This window comes from Sinocyclocheilus anshuiensis, unplaced genomic scaffold (assembly GCF_001515605.1).
Source record: "Sinocyclocheilus anshuiensis isolate Anshui unplaced genomic scaffold, SAMN03320099.WGS_v1.1 scaffold11, whole genome shotgun sequence".
Classification (NCBI taxonomy): Eukaryota; Metazoa; Chordata; class Actinopteri; order Cypriniformes; family Cyprinidae; genus Sinocyclocheilus; species Sinocyclocheilus anshuiensis.
In genome coordinates, this window is record NW_015551076.1 from 419,707 (window position 1) to 443,510 (window position 23,804).

Below are 23,804 nucleotides of genomic sequence, written 5' to 3' on the forward strand. Positions count from 1 at the left end.
TGGTGTGGATGTTGTTATTTATATGGCCAAAAAAGTAAGATAAATTTCTGAGCTTGTAATGTAAATCAGTGTGATCAAAAATGACATTTAAATGTTACTATCAAAGTTCTGTAGTTTATGTATATGTAATGTAAAGCTACAATAATGACAATCGGTCCTCAAAAGACGATTGTATCATATTTGATTATTTTTACGTGATTTTTCTAAAATATTAGGCCCAAGTAAAGCTAAGTTGCTTCAGTCCAGTAAATTGTTTTTGTGGAAAAATGGGGAGTCAAAAAGGCTGAGAACCACTGTAAAACGGGTTTTCTTTCTTTCTTTCTTTCTTTCTTTCTTGTGATTACTTTCTATTACACTTAGTGTATGCTGTAGAAAAAAACACTGCTGTTGAGGGCGTGTTGCCCCCTTGTGTCTGAATAATGTCACCAAACTGGTGAAAAGTTGTGTTATTCTGCCATCTACCGGTAGAAAACCAAACAGCTCATTTCCCGAACACAACCGTGAAAGTATAAGTGCACTGCAAGCTGCAGAGAAACACAAGGTAATGCAAAACAAACACAAACCATGGTTTGACGACTCACATGAAGTACAAGTAATGCTAGATGAACAACATTAAACAATAAATTTGATGATATTCATACACTTAGCGTCAAGTTTCTCTCGAAATAAGATGCTTTCTTGTAAGCGTGGCGTCTTTGTAAATGATTTGGCACTTTATTGTAGTGAGATGATTTCAAATAGCGGACAGGGAGAAAAAGGAAATATTTTGCTTCTGATTTTCACAAACTCTTGGAATGGATTATTTCCTGATGCAGATGAAGCCTAGGTCGGCTAACGTTGAGTTATCGGCACTGTCTGTTGGGGAAATAAAAATCGATACACCATCATCGAGGAAGAGGAATGTAATCCCGCCTAGAGCATCTGCTTGTCAGATGTGTCCATAGAGCCGTTCATAGCGTGAAATAGAAAAACCCGGCTGTCCACCGCGGCCTGCTTTATTTACCGCCGAGGCGGACAGTGACAGAGCGGCGCTCGGCTGCAGTGCCTCGTCTCGCCGCCAGATGGCGCTTGGGAGTAACTCTGGCCTTTTCGTTACTAACGAATGTTTAAAATGTATTAAAGATGGCTTTGTTGAAGAGTTGTTTGTTTTAAACACCTATATGTGATATTTATCATAAAATTTGTCTAAATAATTTGCAATTATTGCATATATTGTTTTTTATTAACTTAAAATGTTTTGGAACTTGTGTACAATATTTCTAAACATTTGCCACTGCATGATTTTTAAATGAACTAGTGAAAGCAAAAAGATTATTCAAATAGTTGCAAAATCTAAAATATACACTTGTGCATATGTAATAAATACTGACGCTCGTTAAGCCATATGTTTTTCAAAAATACATTTGAAATATAAATTATATAACAATACTTTTATTTTTTTCAATTCATAAACTAAATGACATTTTTGTGTAAATAGATTGCTGATTTTTTTGGACCTTAAGGTTAACAACAACCCCCAAAAAAAGAAAAAGTATTTTAACTGTCTGGAGATATATATTTTTTTTGTAGGAAGTCTCATTAACAGGAATGTTTTCAATTTTTTTGTAATATTCTTAATGTTGTCAAATTATATATTATATAAATCTTCAAGTTTGTGGTTTCATGTTTCTAAATAAGTCATTAAGTTGAAAAGGAAAAATCACACATTTTGACCGTTTTATGTAAAGGCTTAGACTAGATGAAGTAAGCCTAAGAAAATGCCTTTATTCATGATTTTCCTAGGCACAAGGATAGCATTTTGGTACTTAATGGTTACACGTCTTGATTTTTAGAGTTGTTAAATTAAATATTCACTGAAATTAGTAAACGATTTTCAAAAATATACAGATCCAAGATGGACACACAGATTACATTTTTAGTATTTTAAAGTAGGTTTTCCCTTATCATCCAAGACATCCTTATTTGTCATAAAACCCTGTAGTTTAGAACCTAAAATCTTGATTTTTAATTCTAAAGGTCATCGATATTTGCAGAATACTAGTAAAGTGTAAATGTCGCTAAATCTTTCTTGCCTTGAATTTATGACATAAATATACAATTTAATGCATATAGAACAAGTATGCCTTTGTATTTAAACATTCTTGTGTATTTACTTGTGAATTAATTTAAAAGGAATTAAGTGTTTTTTTTTTTGGTAATATATATAAAATCATACCTTATTCATTAATGCTCTCATATTTTTTCAACAAGATGTGTTATTGTACCTGTAGAATAATAGATGAAAGGAAATGCGTGCCGTTGTCTGTGTGCAAAGCAGAGGGCGCCCTAACTGGGATCGCCCTAAATGTCACCTCCTATGAAGATAGCGGCCGTTCCCAGACACTGTAACAGATACGTGACCTGAGAGACCTGCGTGTGAAGGGCCTGATAAGTGCGGCACAGAGGGAAGCAGTGTTCTTCTGTTCCGCCGAGCCTTTCATCTCAATTTAAACCATCCTCTTCAGAACGTTCCACTCCTTTCTCTTCTCCATCTCGTCCTCTTGACAATGTCTTCTTTTCTTTTGCTTTATTTCTGCCCCCTCACCTCTCGCTCGTCCTCCCGTTCTCCCGCTGTGAGCCGAGGTGTAATATATCTGTAGCCCATGTGTGCTGAAGTCTTTAACATTCTTTCTCGTGCTGAAAGCCAAAGCTGGCACTGTACTGCGCGAACACATCAAACACCGCTTCTTTATCTATCGCTTTCTTGCTGCGATTCAGGGGTCAGAGGTCAGCGGTCCACTTCCTTGCTCCGTCTTCCATCTCGAATACCTGCTGTTGTGTTTCTATTCTTGCATATTTTTCATCTGTAATCTTCTATAGGTTTAAACAGCATGTTGTACTTATTTCAGATGCAGCGGCAGAATCGATCAGCTGTTTTGACACTGTGTCGATGTGCTTTGCAGCGACAGGACGTTGAATCACGCAGAGTATCAGAGGTTAGATCCCTCCGTAGTCCTTTAGATCTGTTTATGATTCGATAGTTGAGTTCAGAGGAACATGTAGACAGTGAAAATCCCTCATGACAGCTTCTGACGGAGATCAAAATGCCCACCGCTGCTAATGTGTCTTTTGAGTTTATATTTTACAGTTCTTGTTGATCTAGTTCGGTTTTACAATTATCAGGGACTGCAACCTGCTCGGGTTTGGCGATGATAGAAAAAAAAACACAAAGAGGAAATAATAAATCAATAAATTGATTTAGCCAAAAATCAAATTGATTACAGCCATTCATCTCTTTTAGTCAGTATTTACTTTCTCAGTTTTAGTGGAAAACATCTTTAAAACATGATAAATATACTTTACTTTTTGAAAGATTGGTTTTAAGAGAACATATCTTGAATTAAGCTTTTATTTTACTGTTTCAATTTTTTAAATTGCCGTGTAAATAAAATATACTGAGTAGTTGTGTTTTTAGGATATTTAGATAGTTGTACTGGAAAATAATAATAATAAAAGCTCTAAAGAAATTGTTCAAATTATCAAAGTGTTTGGCATACATAAATTTACTTAAAGCAGATTTTCTTAAGATTTAAGGTTTCCAGAGAATATAGCTTGAGTTATTTTATTTTATTATATATATATTAGAGTCACAGAAATTCTTTACGAATATCCTAAATATCTTTTTGAGATAATTATATATATATATATGCTTTCTGGAAAACAATAGAAAAATACTGATTATTTGCTGTGTTCACTATTCGCAAATTTACTTGAAGCAGTGGTTTTCAGGGAATTTAATCTGTAACAAGTCTAAAAATAACAGTATTTTTTTTCTTCATTGTATTGGAATATTGCCGATTTAGATTCATAAAATTGATTTAGTTTACTTGAAGAAATGTTGGAAACCAATTGCACATATTTCCTTAGTCTTCATATCTTAAAACGGATTGTTAAAGCCATGTTGAGAATAATAGTATTTAGGTATTTGTCTGCAGTACAAAATAACAATTTTAAATAATTTGAATTAATGCAGTAATCTTACCATGAAATAATAAGTAACATTGAACTGAAATGGGCATTAAACCATCTTGATATTTATTACTTAATTTACTCAGTTAGCTTTTGTACTTGTATAACTTCAATTATGTCTTTATGTTTGCTTTGCTCAAATAAAGCAGTCCAAACATTCTTAATTAAACTGAACTTGCAGGAATTTACTGTCGATATAAAAACAGTTCTTATGAATAGTGTTATTAGCAGTTTTTGGGATGCGTTCATGGTCAGGTCAGGCCAAGCGTTCCCCGAAACACACGTCGAAGTCAGAGGTCAGTCAAAATGAGGGCGCAGAAGAGAAAAAGGAGGGACAGAGGATGATGAAATGGTGAAAGGAAGAGCTTAGATAGTGACCTCTGACCCCACGTCTTCCTTTTCTCTTTCACTCTCTTATTCGCTCCCTATGTTTCTTTTCTCATTCTTCTCACTGACTCTTTGTGTCCAGCGTTGATCGGACCACAGGCCGTGATCTCTGTGACCTTTCCAGGGGTCAGCTGGCAGCCATGACGACAGAGGGGTCAGTCTGCGGCCTCAGTTCATCTCTCGGTCAACATCAGGTCATATTTTGGTCAACATCAGTGGTGTGTTCTGTTCAAGACCCTGAAGCCACGAAGATGGTTTCATCAAAGAGCAGGTCTTGTGTTTCAGCTCGTGAGATTATACTAGTTGTCTCATGCTTCTGATTGGATTTGAGATTGTTTTTGTGGTTTTGTTTTTTTGCTGACTTGCCAATTCAAATTTATGCCTAAAGTGCTGCATGAAAAAGCTGTTTTTATGAAGAAAAAAAGCGATTGTTTCTATTAGAAGTATTCAGATTGCTTGCAAGTAGCTAAACTAAAATGAACCCCTCGTTACGATCAACATGGAGGTCGTCTACCGGTCAATTCCAGGGCGTTTTCCCAAAGCTTGCCTAGTTTCCGCTATTCTAATACATATCTGCCCTCGCCATGACCTGATAGCTGGGGTCATTTAGCAGTCATCGGAGTGTGTTCAGAAAAGCTCCAGATGATTTTAAACACTGGGAGTTTGGTCTGTCATCATAGGTCACTCGTTAGTCAGCATCATGCGTTGGGTAACGTTCATAAGGTGTAATGGCTTGACCCAAATTATAACTGCTGCTGACCTCCGTGTGATGCACAGAAGCGCTCGTGTGAATGTTTCACCTCCCACTCCACGGCACAACAATCGTACAATCCTTTAAATATACACGCTTTAGATGTGCATGCAGCTCCCCTTACAATTAAATGACAAACGGGTCGTCATCAAAGATCGTCATGTGATGTAGAGTTTGGTTAGTCGAAAAAGAATCTGTCTGAGATTCAGTGTTAAACTTCGAACGGTAATCTTTGTTAACCTTGGTGCTATAGCCTTCAAGAAACCGTTCATCCTTTAGGTTGAGGGTCTGTTATTAAGGTTTTTGGGGATGCGTTATAAATTGGTACCATTTTTGTTGAAATCGTCATTGAATAAATAGGCCTACAGAGTTAAATATTGGGTATTTAATTCTGAATGCACCTATTTTAGATACAAAATTTAGATGACACAATTTGAAATAATAATATTGTTACATAATAATTCCCTAATGTTTAGGAATGCACTGTTATATTTATTATTATTAATTGGTACCATTTTGGTTCTCTGATGATATTTGAAGTTTAATTTTTCAGTGTTGCTCAGTATTGGTTGTTTAATTTTGAATGCACCTATTTTTCCATTAAGATGGAAAAAATGTACATTACAATTTTAAATCATTCAAATGAAATTTGTATTTAGATGGCCTTAAAATTTACCAAATGTTAATATAAAATAGAAATAATTTCTAAAAAATGTCATTATTAGTTGACTGTACATTGATAACTGTAATCTTTAGCATATCTTAAAATGAACATCATTTGATCTTATTTTTGATGCTTAAATTTACATGTGCATTTAAAACGATTGACTTTTGGTATTTTATTTTGAATTTTAATAGAATTTTAATTAGACTTACTGGTTTATTAATTATTAATTTATTATATTATAATTATTGGTAATATTATTCATTATTGGCCTATGGTATTATTGGCCAGAATTGTAATATTGTGCATCCCTCGATTTGTCATTTTGTTGGAATGCCAGGCATACATTTCCAGTGTAAGTTATGCTTGATTTTGGATTTGATTCGGGATACTTTTAGAAGTAGCATTACGTCGTTTTCACCCCATAGCTCCCACCGCATGCTTCAGAATTTTCACACACTTCAATTAATATTCATGTGACCTCAAATTCACCCAGAAAGTGGTGTGGGTCATCTGGCGGTCAGTGGCGTAGGGGTGCTTCTTTCCCCTAAAAGCGCTACAATGCCCCTACAAAAACATACAAGCGGCGATCAGTTAGTCTGATCATTCAAATTAGTAGGCTGCTTGTATTTGGCCTCCGTCTGACCTGCATGTAACCGGGGTCACCCAGCAGTCAGATTCAGGGGTCATCAGACGGTCGAAGTCCTTGTGTCCCTTCCGAGCCACCGTAGGGTGTTGGTTGCATCCTTGGGGTCTGATTGGCTCGGTGGCAGGGCCAGAGTGCTCATCAATCCTTCCTCTAATCATTACAGATGGAAGACAGTGGCGTAAACAGGCATCATTAGGCCACAGCCTCTCATGTCCACTTTAAACCGCCGTTATGACTTCACAGAAGCATCTGTAACTTGCTCCCCTGGGGAGCGACATCGAAGGATGAAGTACTTTTGAGATGGTCTTCTATCAGTTAAGTGTGCAGGTTTGACAGGGCTGAGCTAATTTTGTCCTCCACACCACTGTGATAGTCAGCCTACTGACATGAGGGACACCATGCTGGGGCAGCACGATTGAGGAACAAATCGAATTATGATATTTCTAATAAACATTCCAAATGAAAATATGATTTTTGCAAAAAAAAAAAGATCTAGGTTTGCTATGTTTATTTGTACGGCTGCACAATGTGGCCAAGATTTTGTAATTATATATCAGTATGACTATAAAATAAAAATAATGATAATTCTATTGATTATAGTCATAATAGTAATAATGAGGAGGATGATGATATTATTATTATTATTGCTACTGTTATTTTAGTATTTACATACTGTTATATATTTTACTTTTTATATTTTCCATTTTCATTTAAAAAAAAATGTAATTTCAAGTATTTCAATGTGTTTTTGTAATGTTTTGTAGATTTTTTTTTTGTCTATTTTTTTTTTCCAGTTTTTTATTAGTTAGTTTTTATTAGTTACTACATCAAGTTAAACTAAATTTGGCAACGAGCTGAAATAAGTTTTGTGAAAATATTTTACTTAATTTAACATTTTTTATTTAAAATAATGTAATTTTATCAATTAACAAATTTATTCTCATTTTAGTTTTAGTTAACTATAATAACTACTAAAGTGTAAAAAAAAAAAAGTATTACTATATGTAATATGCATAATATAAAATTGAAATACTAATATTTATGTCTGTCCTAGTTTCTTCATATAACTATATCACTCTAATCTTCTCTGTTGTTGATTAATGCTTCTCATTTCAAGTATGGGAAGATGGTATGTGTCTTGCATTCCCAAATACACATTAAAGTGACCCAAACTTAGAGCAGATTCAAAGATGAGTTTTTGTGCAGCATTTTCTGCTTTGAGCCGCTGCAAACACTGGCGGGTAATGAGTTGCTCACGTGTAAATGAACACAGTGCAGCGCTTGGCTTTATATTCATTCAATTAAATCGCAGTCTTTGCTATTTGATATTCTCCCTAATGCGATTTCGGTTAATGGCGCAGCAGTGCCACATCCGAGTGTTGTTCCCCTTCAGAAACTGTGAAACACAAAGGTACAGACAGAATAAGCAGTGGAACGATCTGTCTCTGTGTGTCGATTGTGACGTATCCGTACGCAGCAGGAGAGGTCAAAAACCGAGAGCGCTGCAGCAAGGTGCTGCCGTTGCTGATGAGCTTTCATAGCATGTGTGTTTTCGTCAGGAGGAACGAAGCGGGTTCAACGGCAGGGCAATGGCAGACCCCCCATTCTCAATCACACTCGATCCCTGAGGGCATGCGATGCTGCATGCGCGTGAAGCTGCGCTAGCAAAAGTATGATGCACGAATAAATACCAACGAAAAAAGTTGGTATATAAATCCTGGATGCATTCTCCTCCCGTCTCATTATCCTCTTTGCATTTTGGTGTATTATCGAGCATGCTGGCGAGGCCGCTGGTAAACATCTGACATCATAGACGCACCATGTGGCATCGCCACAGAGATATTTTTAACCAGCATGCTGCCGGCTTTCCCTAAAAGCCCTATTCCTCATACCTCTCTCATTCTCTCTCTCTTTCCACCTGCTCTTCACCCCATCAGCGGCGGGGTCGTTGCGAGGTCGGGAGGAAAAATGGAGCACTGTGTAATGCCCCTCCGTGCCTACTGATGGAATGCTCTTTCTTGTTCCTCCTCTAATGCTTTCCTTTAATTCCTCTCTTTCGTGCTTGTTTCCCGCCCATCTTTCCTGGCTTATCTCATCTCCGCATGCACCTGCGCATCTACCTTCCATCATCCCTTTTGTGTCTAAACACAGGCCTGGAGGTGTTTAAAGGAAAAGTGTGGGCCGAGATGCTGGTTTGGAATGAATCATGATGCTCCGAGCATCATATTTGACGCTAAACGGGTCCGTCCTTACTGCGTTTATGGTCCGACGCGTGGTGAAACCAGTCATCCCTGAAGAACCTAACATCCCTTCTATACCGTCTGTGTAGTTTAAACATTTATCAGCTATTAAAACATGCCGTTTTGTAAAATTGCAGGACGGAGGCTCATAATCTAGACTCGTTTTTCTCATATAAACACGTCCTTGTAGTGGCCCGAGCAATAAGATGAATGGTGCGCACTAGGCAGCGCTGTGATCTCTGGTGGGATCGGGCCTCGGGACCCTTCTGACGGGACACAGGTTAAATATTTTCATCTGGAAACCCACTGAACCTTATATTCCTTCTATTCATTAACCGAAACTCTGTGATCTGGCTTTTATTCACCCCCGAGACGTGTTTGTGAACGGGGGCATGCCGTGACTTCAAACATGCAGAGCTTAAAAGCAAGAGGAAGTTGTCCTGAGGCCGTCATGCCCCGTCCATAATGTCTGGGCCACTGGATTGACTATTTTAGGACGGTGTAACAGGAACACTTTGTTGTGATTGGAGTGGCCCTCAATACTAATCCGTTTGCATGTGGGCACTGAGTTAAAAAACTATCCAATGAAGTTGCTTCAAAGAATCAAATTACAAATTAAATCAAATGAATCTCAGTTAAAAAACCCAAATTCACCCAGCATTAAAGTCTCAGTGCTTTATTTTAACAGCTCAATGACTATGAAAGCTCAGGAGAATTTGGCCCCCAGTGATTGTTAATCAGAAATGAAGGCAGCATGTTAATAGCAGCGCTTGGACTCTAGATGTCAGCAGTGTCTGGTGGACCGTTGATGAAATGAGCGTTTGTACCCGTCTGCTTTGCATTCAGTTTTAGGTATGCTCAAGTGGCTGCTGTGAACTGGGAAAGAGATTTTGATTTGAAAATCAGCTTGAGTTTTGTTTCGAATAGACATATTCTTTGCTAAGAGCTGTTTGATTGATCCAAACTTGATATCATTATGTACGCTGAGGTGATGTGATGTGACAATAGTTGTCACAGTTTGCTTTTATTTATGATACTTGATACAGTCATATTCAGGTAATAAAGTTCTTTAGGTTCGCCAAGTGATGAAGTAAAAGGAGAGCAGGGATAATAGTGATACTCTTTGGTTTCTGCTCATTTATTTAGATAAATGAGACACTATTTTGGTTTCTGTTTAGCTTAAAGCTTTGCAGCAAATATCTTCAATATGTCAGAAGTAATTTCATGTCAATTAAAGTAACGTAATGTTGTAATATTCAAACACCCAGGATATAAGATTATATAAGAAGTTTGTGATAATTGTAACCATAAATAAATAAATATATAAGTTCTATAAAGGAAATATATTGTTTTTAAAAATGTATTTAATATAATTTTATTTGTAACCTATTTATTTGTGACAAAAAAGCTGTTTTGAAAATACATTTTATGGGCTAGTTAATGTTCATGTTCTGGACCCATCTTACATTGATAGACGGCATCAACATTTTTTTTTTTGTTGTTGTTATATTGTGACATTTTAAGTTATTACATTTATTTAACCATGTATTTATACTGGATCCTCATACCAATAGGCTTTTGCACTTTTAAAATGTGGTTTGTAGATTATATATGTGTAAGTGACAGATTTGGTGGTGTATATTTGGCACTCGGTACAGATGAGTGTTTTTTTTGTACCTGCTGGATTTTGAGTTGTCATTGTGTTCCACTGCGATGATAAGAACTGTGGTGGATGTAAGGAAAAGGTCTTGAGGCCTAATTTCTGATTTTGTCTCTCTGGTTCTGAAATTGAAGGGAAATGTGCAATTTTAAAATTTGTCAGATGTGTTGTCTAGTGGTTCGCAATTGTGCTTCAGATGATCTTTAGAGCTATAGTGCTTATGTGGATGATTTTAAATTTGAATTTGTCCAACACTGGGGCATACACTCTTAAAAATATAGGTGCTTCACAGATGCCATAGAAGATCCTTTTTATCTAAATGGTTCCATAAAAAACCTTTAACATCTAAAGAACCTTTCTGTTTCACAAAAGGTTATTTGTGGCGAAAGCAGGTTCTTCAGATTATAAAAAGGTAAGAAAGAGATGGTTCTTTAAAGAACCTTTGACTGAATGGTTCTTTGTAGAACCAAAAATGGGTCTTCTATGACATCGCTGTGAAGAACCTTTTAAACACCTTTATTTTTAAGAGTGCAAGTCCATTCCCTTCTTCTTTTGCTGTATTTGTCTCATCTCAGTTGGCCAAAAGTTAAATAAATACATAAAAATATAAATATGTTCTAAATTCATGTAGATAATAATGTTTAATGTTTCCAATCAATTGACATTATTTAAGTGGCTTAATTCCTACACACAGCATTAAATGTAACATTCCAGAAGCAAATCCCTTTTTTTTTATTCCTTTTTTTTTTTTTTTGGTTCCATCATTTCCTTACCTTCTTTCTCTGTGAGGGAGCGGTTGCGGGCCATTGGCTGGGGTTGCCAGGGCAACTGCTGGCATGGTGAGTGGGCAAGACTGTGGCTGGCATAGTGACTGCACTGGGCAGGACAGCTGGGTGCCATGCAGACCCCCTCAGACGTGCATTTCATTTGGCGGAGGGATCGTAACAACAGAATGCTGCGTTGAGCCAGAACCACGTGTTCCATGTGGCCGGAGATTAGTCTGATTTGAACATAACTTGATTAATTTCTTCTCCTTGTTTTTGTAGGGATGCACAATACGCCAGCTCCATAATGGTTATTGGTTGTCATCGTAATTTCTTACACTACCATTCAGAAGTTACAGGGTCAGAAAGATTTTTTTAATGTTTAAAGGAATTCTCTTATGCTCACCAAAGCTGCATTTATTTTTATCAATAATACTGCAATTATGGAATATTACTACAATTTGAAAAGTATGTTTTCAATTTTAATATATGTTAAAATGTAATTTATTCCTGTGATCAAAGCTGAATTTTCAGCATCATTACTCCAGTCTTCAGTGTCACATGATCCTTCAGAAATCATTCCAATATGCTGATTTGCTGCTCAAAAGATTTCTGATTATTATCAAAGTTGAAAATGATTGTGCTGCTTAATATTTGTGTGCAAACCATGACACATTTTTCAGAATACATTTTTTTTATGACTAGAAAGTTATATACAGCGGGTAAAATAAGTATTGAACACATAATTTTTCTCAGTAAATATATTTCTAAAGGTGCTGTTGACATGAAATTTTCAGCAGATGTCGGTAACAATCCAAGTAATCCATATATACAAAGAAAACAAGTTCAGAAATTAAGTTCTGTGTAATAAACTGGAATGACCCAAGGAAAAAGGATTGAACACGCGGTAGCACTTTATTTTACAGTACGTGTACTTCCCTGGTACATACATGGTAAATATCTTGTACCTACAGGCAAATGCGTGGTAACACATGGTACTTACCTGAAATGTATGTACATACATTTACTAATAAGAAACACAGCTGTACTTAACAGTCGTAAATGCATGGTTAGTATGTACATACAGACAAGTGTGGGTACTTACAGGTAGTGTCCATACATGGTAACTAATTAGATCCTTTACTATACGTACTAGTGTATATACATAGTAAATATGTAGCATTTACAGACAAGTGTGTATGTACAAACAGGCAATTACAGAATCCGGATATGGTAACTAATAAGACAAATTACTGTACATACTAATGGTATGTACATGGTAAATATGTAGCGCTTAAGTGTGGTTAATAACAGGCACAAACATACAGTGTACATTCATAATAACCAGTGTTGGGGAAAGTTACTTTTAAAAGTAATGCGTTACAATATTGCGTTACTCCATAAAAAGAGTGTATATGTGCTTACCAAAACTTTGACAAATTATGGATATTTGTAAGTTCAAGTCCTCATGGTACATGCTTTGGAAGTTGGTTGGGAACACTGCAGTACCTGTGCAACCATGGCGGTTGAGTGCATTATTTATTGTACTTATTATTTTCTTTGAAACAATTGTACATTCTAATTCCAGGTCTTTCTGAAGATCTCCACAAGTGGTCCTTGGCTCTTGGACAACTCTTCTGATAATTTTTTTCACTCCTCTGTCAGAGATCTTGCGAGGAGCACCTGGTCGTGGCTGGTTTATGGTGAAATTATTTTCTTTCCACTTCCAGATTATGGCCCCAACAGTGCTCACTGGAACTGGAACTATAGAAATCCTTCTGTAACCAATGCAATCAGTATGTTTTGCAACAATAAGGTTGCAAAGGTCTTGAAAAAGCTCTTTGCTTTTATCCATCATGAAATGTTTCTTGTGTGACACAATGGTCATGAGATACCTTTTTATAGGCCATCAGCTGGGACTGAACCAGCTAATATTAATTTCCACTGACTAGGGGCAGGATTGCTTTCTAATTACTGATAGATTTCAGCTGGTGTCTTGGCTTTCCATGCCTTTTTGCACCTCCCTTTCTTGATGTGTTCAATACTTTTTCCCTGTGTCATTCTACTTTATTACACAGAACTTAATTTCTGAACTTATTTGTTTTGCTTTCTTTGTATGTATGGATTACTTGGATTGTTACCGACATCTGGTGAAAATTTCATGTCAACAGCACCTTTAGAAATATATTTACTGGGAAAAATGGTCATGTGTTCAATACTTATTTTACCTGCTGTATATATTTTACATTTATTAATACTACTCAGTATTGGATATTATTTTTTTTTCTCAAATTTTTTAAGATTTAGGTAATTGTTAACATTAAATGAAAGTATTATTTATCAATCTTTTGTACTGCATATAATTTTATAGCATAAACACTATTTATAACAAACACTATTTACATTTTTATGTTTGTTAAAAACAGGGAAACAAAGTGCTATTTTTTTAATATGAGCCATTTATAATTTTGGTCATAATATGAAAATAATTATCTACCTATTGACTGGCCGGAATTTCAGAATTGGTGCATCACCGTTTTTGCACCACACCAGTTTAGTAATGAGACAAAATCATGTAACCTCCTCCTGTTCAGTTCCACATTTAATCTTATAGGAAACTGTTGTTCCTGTGATTATTCTTCATGTTTTGTTGGAAACAAATGCAATTTGATCGTGCTGCTTGTTCCAAATGACCAAATAGCTTCGGCGAGACTCTACTAATACCTTTAGGCCTATGTTTATGTTCTTGGTTGATGATTTCTTTGTAGAACTGCAAGAATGGTTTAATGTGTGAAGCCTGTAGTTTCTCTGACCTTTGACCCTGACCATTGACATCATACAGCTGATGAAACATGAACCAATCAGCATGTAGAACTTTGAGTGAAGACCATTGAATTGTCATCCATCCATCCATCCATCCATCTGAGGCCGTACGCTAGTGTATTTGCGATCAGACACATCAAGTGAAATGAGGGGCTGAAAAACGTCCTCATCTCCTCCGCCCTTTGCTTTCCGCCCGCGAGAACACAGCAAGTTCTTCATTAGGAGAGGAAATCATTCCCCCATCTTTCACACACTCCCAATCTGCAAATGTCACCGGGGTGTGGGCATGTGTGTGTGTGTTAAGATGCCAGATGGATTGTGGCATGAGACACTATTTCATGTTTGACTGTGCCTTGTGTTGCGGGGAGGAGAGTGTGTGTGTGAGTGTGTGTGTGCTAGGAACGGCTGTGCACAGCGAGAGATTAATTCTGCTAAATTAATTGGGCTGAGATTGAAAATGAGAGAGCAAGCAGGTTGCAGATGAGCACACACACACACATGCAAACCTCCTGCCTGTGACGCACACACTCTTATTTGCCATACACCCCTGATTGTTTGCAGTGTGTGTGTTTTTGTGTGGTTACGAGTGTGCGCGCGCGCACATACACAGCAGGGTAGAATGTTGTATACACACACACACACACACACACACACACACACAAGCTGCAACGCTGAGATATGCAGTCAAACACACCCACACACACCCCGGTGTGTGTGGGGACTCAGAGTGGTGATTTTGAGACGAAGGGCCCCCATAAATCTCCTTCCATACAGGAGCTGAGTCTGCACAGGGACGAGAAAGAGAACATTACCATCTGGAGAAAGAGAGAGAGAGAAAAGGAGAGAAGGTATAGTTTATATCAACCTTCAGTAAAGTCTCACAGGCCACGTTCACACCAGAGCCGCTCCTCTTCTGAGTGCGTAATCCCATTCTGTTCAGACCACAGGGAAAATCAGCTTTTTTTTTTTCTTGAAGGAATTCAGTATCGGGTTCAGTACAAGTTCTGCATCTGTGGCATGTTGTTAATTACCACAAAAATTTTTTGACTTGTCCCTCCTTTTCATGCAAAGCAAAAATCTGGGATACAGCAAGGCACTTAAAATGGGAGTGAATGAGGCCAGTCCGTGAATTTTCAAATACAAAAATGTAAACAATATGCATGTTACCACAAATTTAGTGTGAAAAATCACTTAGTAGCTTACTTTTCTGTGTATAAAGATATATCTGATTTTATAATTTTGTTTCCATAATGCAATGCCATTAACAACCCTAACATTACTGTTTTGCAACTAATACACAAAATTTAACAGAAGACTACACATTTCTGCTTTCAAATTCTCATAAAAAAGTCCCCATTCAATTCCACTGTAAGTGACTCACTAGCTATATTTCCATCCACAAATTTTCATGCGAATTTTGGGGTATCGCATGAAAAAAAAAAACGCTGGATGTTTTTTCCAAGAGTCCAAGATGCACATACAATCTTAAAATGTGCTTAAAAGAGAAAGTAAGAAAACATGCATTTAAATGATGGAAACGCATTTATTCAGATGCACAATTGATTATGTATGCTTACTGAAACTTTGTGCCAGTTTCCCAGGACAAGGGATAGAAATGGTACTTTTTTTGTACTTTACGGTACTTTACTACTTTTGTAACTTTGAATGCATGGCTACCTTAACCTTGACTTTTGTGCTAATCAACATTATGCCACAAATGCTGGTCACATTATGTTTCATTTGAAATCTATTGATGTCAACAAGTTTTTGAGAGGATTACATTTAGAAGTAGAGTAAAGTGTTGTAAACCTTATTATTTTTGTGTGAAAACCTTTAGGTCTATGCTAATATAGCATTAAAGGTTTGGATGGAATGAAAGAAAGGTGGAGGCGGTTTATTCCGCCCAACTCTACGAATCTTTACAGAATTCGGCTTCGCCTGATCGAGCAACTCAATTATCCTGTTAATACAATCTCAGCCTCAAACACCGTTCCCATTATTGCAGAACACACCGCCTGCGGCCACACACACACGCACCAACAGCTGTGGTACAAAGAAACCTCACAGGCACAAACACACGCTTCTGAAATATAAAAGGAGAACATTATGCATCTGAACTCCATGTGTTCTCTAAAATGTTTTTCCTTTTAATCTCTAGGTAACATGAAGGCCTACTGGCCTTTTTGGGTGATAGTGAGAACATGTTGAGGTTTCTGGTGCATGAAAGCTTAGCAGTTACTATTTGAGTTTCTTAATAAACTGTCTACAGCTTCGGTGTGGAGCTCTGGCCTAGTGAAAACAAATCAAAAGTGTGTCAGACGAGACAGATTGATGTGTCTCTCATCTCCAGCCTGACTGAACATAGCTCATCATTACTGTCAACACAGAGAGAGAGAGAGAGAGAGAGAGAGGGGAAAGGATTGAGAGAACAAATGAGTGCAGGAGAAAGACAGAATGAAAGACTCTGGAAAGACAAGACAGGTTTAGACTCAAATGTTTGAAGTGAAGGGTTAGGTGAAGAAGTTGATATTATTAGGTATAGATGAAACATTGTAGGTGAAGACTAGGAAAAAGCATCTAGCCTAAATGATCTCTTAAGTTAGAACAGTGGTTTTCAAACTTTTTTAAGAGCGACCCTATTTTTTTCTTTTAAAATTTACGCGACCCATACATACATGCACACTGTGCTGTGCTGATGGAGTGAATGTTAATGAGTGACAACTATGCCACAGACCGGTCACAAGTCCCACTTAGCCTCACATCAGTTTTGGCATATCTTATTTTGTCCATTCCATTGTTATGATTATCACCATGTCAGACATTGCGATTTCGAGAAAATCCCCAATTTATGTGCAGTTGTCACTCCCGAAACTTTGTAGCATGTTCGCCACATTAGTCCTCTTAGCAGCATGAAAAGCAAAACTTTTATTCAAATTCTGAATGGACTATATAAGAAAGTGTGCAAAGAGCGCTCCCTTAATGACTGAAAAGCAATCTCAGAAAATTGTGTTATAATCAATTAATCTCTCTACACAGCACAATTAATCTCTTATTTACATCGCGTCTACACTTTGTTCATTGTAATGAGAGGATTCGCACGCTTCCAGAACTCAGGATTGAACAAAAACTTTTTTGAGCGGTGAGTGGATTCTAACTGACATGCCTCTGATTGGCCATTGCGTTCCAGAAATCAACAGATACGTCTGTGATTGGCTACAATGTTCAGTGCTGCAAAAACATCGCAAACACAAATACACATTGGATTCTGCTGCGAGGTGGTAGCAGCTTACTTTCGTTTTGTAGTTTGTTTATTTTGTTATTACAGTTAAGTTAGCCGATTCCCTTCCTTCTTCCCTGAGTCTTGAACTTTGTAACATAAGGCACTTTCGCAACAGAAGAACCTTTCCATAGTTCCTAGAACTATTGGTGGAAGTTTCCGCTTTTTGGCGTGTTCGCACCTCAGGAACTAGGAACGTATTTATAGTTCTAGGAACTCTATTTGGGGGAACTGATTTAGCTCCTACTTCAGAGTAGGGTCTAAATCAGTGACGTAAGTGTATGCTGATTGGCCAAACGCACGCGAAACACCGGCTACCCAGCATTTTTAAAAAGCCATTTAAACATATTTGTTCCACAAACATGGAAAACGGCGATAACAGCATTTACATGTTGGTCTGCAGCATTGTGTTCTTTTCTCAGCCTCGATGATATGTAACACTGGAAGTTGTCATAGGAGATTTAGTCAGATTTTCGCACTCTCTGTCGTAATCGCATAAATTGTGCTTTTACATTCCATCTCCGTTGTCTCGAAACCCATGACACACAACAAAAACAGCTCCAATCATGGCGTCCTCCATTCACAGGTTGTAGATGTTTGTAAATGCCACGAATAAACTCGCTGTCGGCGAGTTCCTGCTGCCAATGTGAATGCAACCAGGAAAATGGCGCGGGGGGGAAATTGGTTCTCTAGGAACCACCCTGCTGGCTAGTTCCTAGAACTAAGTTCCTAGGACTACACGGTGTGAAAGCGCCTATACATATACATTTTCCTTAAATCATCCTGGCAACCCATTTTTTGAGTCTTGACCCAGGGTTTTAAAACCACTGTGCTAGAAGATCTGATTTCAGATTAGCCTTCTGTCTTCAGGCTTCAAACTAAACCAAGTGCTCAAGGTTTGGCTGGTTAGCATTTAGCACACATGCATCGTAGATGTCATAACTATATCGCCTGGTTGCAAAAACACCTTTCTCCATTGAGTGCTGCAGGAAGGAGTCCTAAAACCTGAAAAGGAGTTGCCATTTTTGCACTTCTAGTTCCATCGTTTCGAAGTCACTGAATGGGTTTCTGGTTGAATGAGTTAATACAAGCTCAAGATATTTTCCACGATTTATTCTACGACATACAGAAGTAATACCCCACTCTTGTTTGGGGTATTAAAAAGGTGGTTGCTAACAAGTGGCTAAATGGAAGTACAGAGGTTGTCGGGGGACATTAAACGTCATTACGATGAACAGAAGAACACATCTACTCATTAGTATGCTTTTATGATATTCACACATTTGTAAGTGCAGTTTAAGTCTCCAAATACTTTTTTGTGGCCACTGTATTTAGTTTTGGATGAAGTGGATGTTTCTACTAAATGGCATAATGGTCTTCATCACACGAGATAAATCAATCCTCTTTCAGTCTGTTATATTATTAGTAGTCAGCAGTTGTTGACCTCGCAGCTCTTGTGGCACTATGGGAAAAGGTTCATTTCTCTTAACATCAGCACTTATTCTCTCTCACTCCTTTTGTGCATTTCTGGCAGCCACTTGTGTAGACCATCCTCTCTGTGTATCCATTTGTGACAGACTCATGCGGGCCAGACAGTGGAAAGAGAAAACGAGGGGGATGAAATGAAAGACAGACAGTCAGTCCGACAGAGAGCCAGTCTTTCCTGTGAGAGCATCCAAACATCCAGCGCCAAAGCTAATGAGTGGTAAACAGCAGTAAACAGGAAACTATAGAGATAGTGTCTTAAATCTACTTGCAGTGGAGTGTATTAAACGAGTGTGTGTATGTGTGTGCATGTGGTTGGGTTTGAGTGCATATGTTTGTTTATTATTGAATAAGGAGAATGAGGACTCTGGGCAGTAGGGAGCCTCTCCTAAGTGTACTTGGAGCCAGTCAAAGGTAATTAAGACTCAAATTAGGGCTGTTTGCTGAAGAGCTTTACATATTGCACGTGGTGTTTCATGGTGCATGCGGCACTGCTCTGTTACAGCCAGTGAGGTGTCTGCAGTGCCCTTTTTTAAGTTTTTTTTTCTGCCTTTTAACAAATGTACATTTACTCTGCATTTCGTCTGATTACACAACTCTCTGGAATACATGATTCTGATTGGTCAACCTGTCAGATATTTCCTGATATTCATTTCCGTAATATATGCATTAATGTAGAGCTATTTTCATGTCTTTCTTATCACGCTCCAGACTCTCTCATTTTTATACAAACACAACTAGTGCAATATTGCATCTTAGTTAACGATTCTAGTGAAAATGACCTTAGAGCACTTCAGTATTCATAATACAGTAATATTGTTGCAGTGTTTGTTGTATATCATATTACATGTCATATTCAAGTATTATTTTGAATAATTTTTATAAAATTTAACTAAACATGTTTGTGTGTGTATATACATTCATATACATATGTTTAGTATAATTGGCACATACACATACATACAGTATATTCCTCATAATTTCATCAACAGTATGATGTAAGCATTATTTTTTTTTATTTTTTTCATCTCATTATGATTGATTAAACTAATTTTAATAAAATAGTTGTATTACATCATATTCAATAATAAAAAAAAATTCTAAATTTTTTTCTGCAATTTTACTCGTGTGTGTGTGTAAAATTGTTCTTTTTGGATGCATATGCATTATATACAGTAGTCAACATTTTAAGTGGATCAAAACCTTTCATCAAAGTTGTCCTAAAACCAAAAATGCATTCTTGTCTTAGGACAACTTTGATGAACTTTTTTGATCCACTTCAAATCTTGACTACTATATATATATATATTTATATATATACACACACACACACACACACACACACACACACACACACACATATATAGGTTAAGTACAACTATAGTAAAATTATAAAAAATTATAATTATTGAATATGACGTATATGTATACATATGTACGTATTTAAATTTTTTCCCTCAATTTTCATCAACAGTATTTTGATTTTCATCATGATGCAAATTTTACGTCTCGCTACCACTGATGAATTAAAAAAACATTAACATTTCATTGATGAGATTAACACTGTGTGATGGCGAAATTCAGAGAATTAATTTTTTTCAATTAACTGCTGTAGCTTTAACACAGGATGTCCAGTCCTGATCCTGGAGAGCCAGGAGAGTTCAGTTTCAACACACTTGCCTGGAAGTTTCTACTGAGTCTGAAGACCTTGATTAGCTGGTTCAGTTCTGTTTAATTAGGATTGGAGCTAAACTCCGCTGGACGGTGGTCCTCCAAGAGCACGTTTGGATGCCCCTGCTTAAACACAAAGGCCACATACTTGGCTAAACAGCAGTACAGAACAGATTTTTGACAACTGTGAGAAGAGAATCTGAAAAAAACCCACCAGAAGAATCGCATTATTGTAAGTCTCCAAGGCTAAAACCCTCGGAGCAGTTTGCCCTCTCTGGCCTTCAACCAAGAAAAAATGGACGCAGGATGCATGAGGTCCGCTGACTGAACGGCCAGTTCACACGCTACAGTAGAGGGAGGTGGGACCAGAAACAACATCCTTGTGAGTTTTACGATCTGGGAATGTCAGAGGAACCCCGCTGCAGAGCTGCAGGTGAGAAGAGAGGAAGAGTGGCAGGGATCCAGAGCCGTACGAATGTAAGCGCCGATCCACATGTCAGGGATGCACACATCAAGCCAAATATCGACGGGAAATGACCCTGTGACGTGACTGACGACCCTGAGGGCTGACCTCTTTGAAAGGGCATTTCATAGGCGCAGGAGGGGATGGGGAGATGTGTGAAGTCAAGGGAACAAATCCAAAGGAGCCGCCGTGCTCCGGAGGCCATTATGTCTCTGTCAGGGAATTCCTGCGAGCTTGCGGCCCAATGCCTGAATGTCCGCTCCAGTCACCGGAGCGATCTGTCTGCGTGTCGCACCGCAGGGGGTGGGACGGCCTGCAGGAAACCAGCCAGGCCTTGAGGGAGGGGTGGAAAATCTTGGGCATCTTGAGAAAATGAATGTCTGCACCTTGGACTAAATTATGGAGTCAGATGGCCCTTGAGAATCTTTAAGGAGCATTGGTTGTGCGTGTGTATGTGCGTGTGTCGTGATGTCAGTCAGCTGGTGTCCTGCTGCATGGACTTCCTGTCTGTCTTCGGGGTTTGTGCTGCTTCCTCTAGGCTAGGAAAGCCAGTTTCCTCGCACATGTTTTCCAACAGAGTTTCCAATTCAAACACACATGCGCATTTACTTATCTAAATGAGGACAAACTAGACTGCTGCTAAACATGTTGTTTTTATGAAGCTAATGGGAGTTGCTACAGACTAAAGGTTTGTTCATGCCAATACGAATGTTTGGGGCGATAATCTTTTAAATTTGAATGAACAGCTATTATTGCGCCTGTTCGGACTGACACGAATATTCGTATGCCATCAGTCCGACAGATTTATTTATTTTTTTTTAATATAAAGAGGTGTTCTAATGTCTTTTCCATTGTAATGCGAAGAAAACTAGCCAACCATAAGTGGAACTTTTATAGTTGACTAAAGCTAAAACCATAAAATATTTTTTGAATAAATAAAGCAAAATATAAAAACTTCAATTTTAGTGCTACAAAACTAAAATAAAAATGACTAAAAACTGTATAGACATTAAAAACAAACTAATAAAAATGACGAACAAAATTACTAAAATTTAAAATTTAAAATGACAACAGATCATATAAAAATAAGAACGTTTAAAATATGAATAAAAACTGTAATAGTATCTCAATGATGCTAAAGTAACGCTGATCTGTAAACGTTGCTGTTAAATAAAGTATGACTCTGTGTTTATGAACATAAAGTATGACTTGGTGGTGTTTTGCTATAAGTGGCAGTGAATAAGAAAAGAAGAATCCAGAACTGGGCAAATAAAATACAGTAAGGTATATCAGTATCTTGATACGTGAATCAAATAGAATTTTATGCTGCTGTCCTTGTGTATCGCTGTATTTTCATTCATCAGTCTGGCTTTATTTTCACATTGGTCTGAACAGATAAATTGCACATGAAAACCCACAAATTAACATTTTGACATCATTTACTCACCCTCATGTTGTTCCAAACCTGTATAACTTTATTTCTTCTGTTGAATGCAGAAAAATATGTTACCATAATTTTGGAAAACAAACAGTTGCTGTTCACCATTGACTGCTATAGTATTTTTAAGGAAGTCATTATACCAGCAACTGTTTGGTTACCAACAATCTTCAAAATATCTTATTTTGTTTTTGACAGAAGAAAGAAAGGTTTGTAACAATTTAAGGGTGAGTAAATAATGACAGAATTGTTCTTTTTGGATGAACTATCCCTTTAAGGCCTATTCACAACAACTCTAATGGTTGGCATGAAAATTTGGTCCGTTTCCACATGCATTTTCATTGGATATTTAGAATTGAAAAACACTTTGTGTCATCTTTGCGCACGTCTCCAAATTGAGGTTTTGTCGGATTTAGCTTATGGGGACATTTTTCCGTCTATAGTTTAGCTAAGTAAATGCTAACACATTAGATTCACAAATTTAGAGTTAGATGCTCATATACAGCAAGATGCGTTCATTATTCCACCAATTTATCAAGCATTAAATCAACCCAAACCTGCTAATGTTAGTTAAAACAAATAAACAAACCGATAAATGTAAAACGACCGAAAAAAACCTCAAGTTAAAATGTCTGTAATTGGAAATAAACAGATAATGGCATCACTTACAGCTACGTTGCTTTTTTGTACAGGGTGTTCTTTCTTATTATAGTGGACAGTTTGCTAAGCTCTTACTGAGTCATTAAGCGGCAGCATTAGCACATTAGCTTCCTGCGTCTGTTCAGTCTGTAGCCTCTGGGTTACTGCCTCCCTGCTGGCTAACTGAAGATGTGTGTTGTCAATAAAACATGATGAGACGCTTGTCTGTAATGACAGCTCCACCACTAAATCGTTCTCATTACGTCTCATAAACTTTCCTCTCTGTTTAAATGAGTATTACATATAGCATTTATCCTAGTTGTGACGCTACGTCTACAATATGTCATAGTGTTGTTTAGGAATAGAATAAATGTTAGCATGTCAGGAATGTTTAAAAATGATGAGCTTCAATAAATTGTAGACGAATGGAAAACCATGAGAGAGAAAATGAAAAAGCAGCTGAATTTGATGCCTGAAACATTTAATGGAAAATTATGAGTTTATGAAAGTTTTTGGGTCCCACTTTATATTAGGTGGCCTTAACTACTATGTACTTGCATTAAACAATAAGTACTTACTGTGTTCATATTGTATTGCAAAACACTTTTGCTGCTGTTGAGGTGGGATACGGGTAAGGTTAGGGACAGGTTTGGTGGTATGGGTAGGTTTAAGGGTGGGTTAAGGTGTAAGGGATGAATCAACAGTGTAATTATACAAAATAACTAATTGTAAAAAACAAATGTAATTACATGCACATATTTTTTGAAAATATAAGCACATGTATGTACACAATAAATGCATTGTTTCAAATGATTAATTTCAATGTAAGTACATAGTGGTTAAGGCCATCTAATATAAAGTGGGACGAGTTTTGGTTGCATTTAA

The 23,804-nt window shown here is 37.3% G+C and overlaps 1 long non-coding RNA gene across 1 annotated transcript in view; it reads left to right on the forward strand.

Annotated features, from left to right (window-relative positions):
- Positions 1-332: 332 nt before the first annotated feature.
- The window catches only part of LOC107662390 (uncharacterized), a 254,756-nt gene continuing 231,284 nt past the window's right edge, over positions 333-23,804 (forward strand). Inside the window, exon 1 of the long non-coding RNA XR_001631210.1 lies at positions 333-541. This is a non-coding gene — a long non-coding RNA (uncharacterized LOC107662390). The remainder of the gene's footprint in view (positions 542-23,804) is intronic.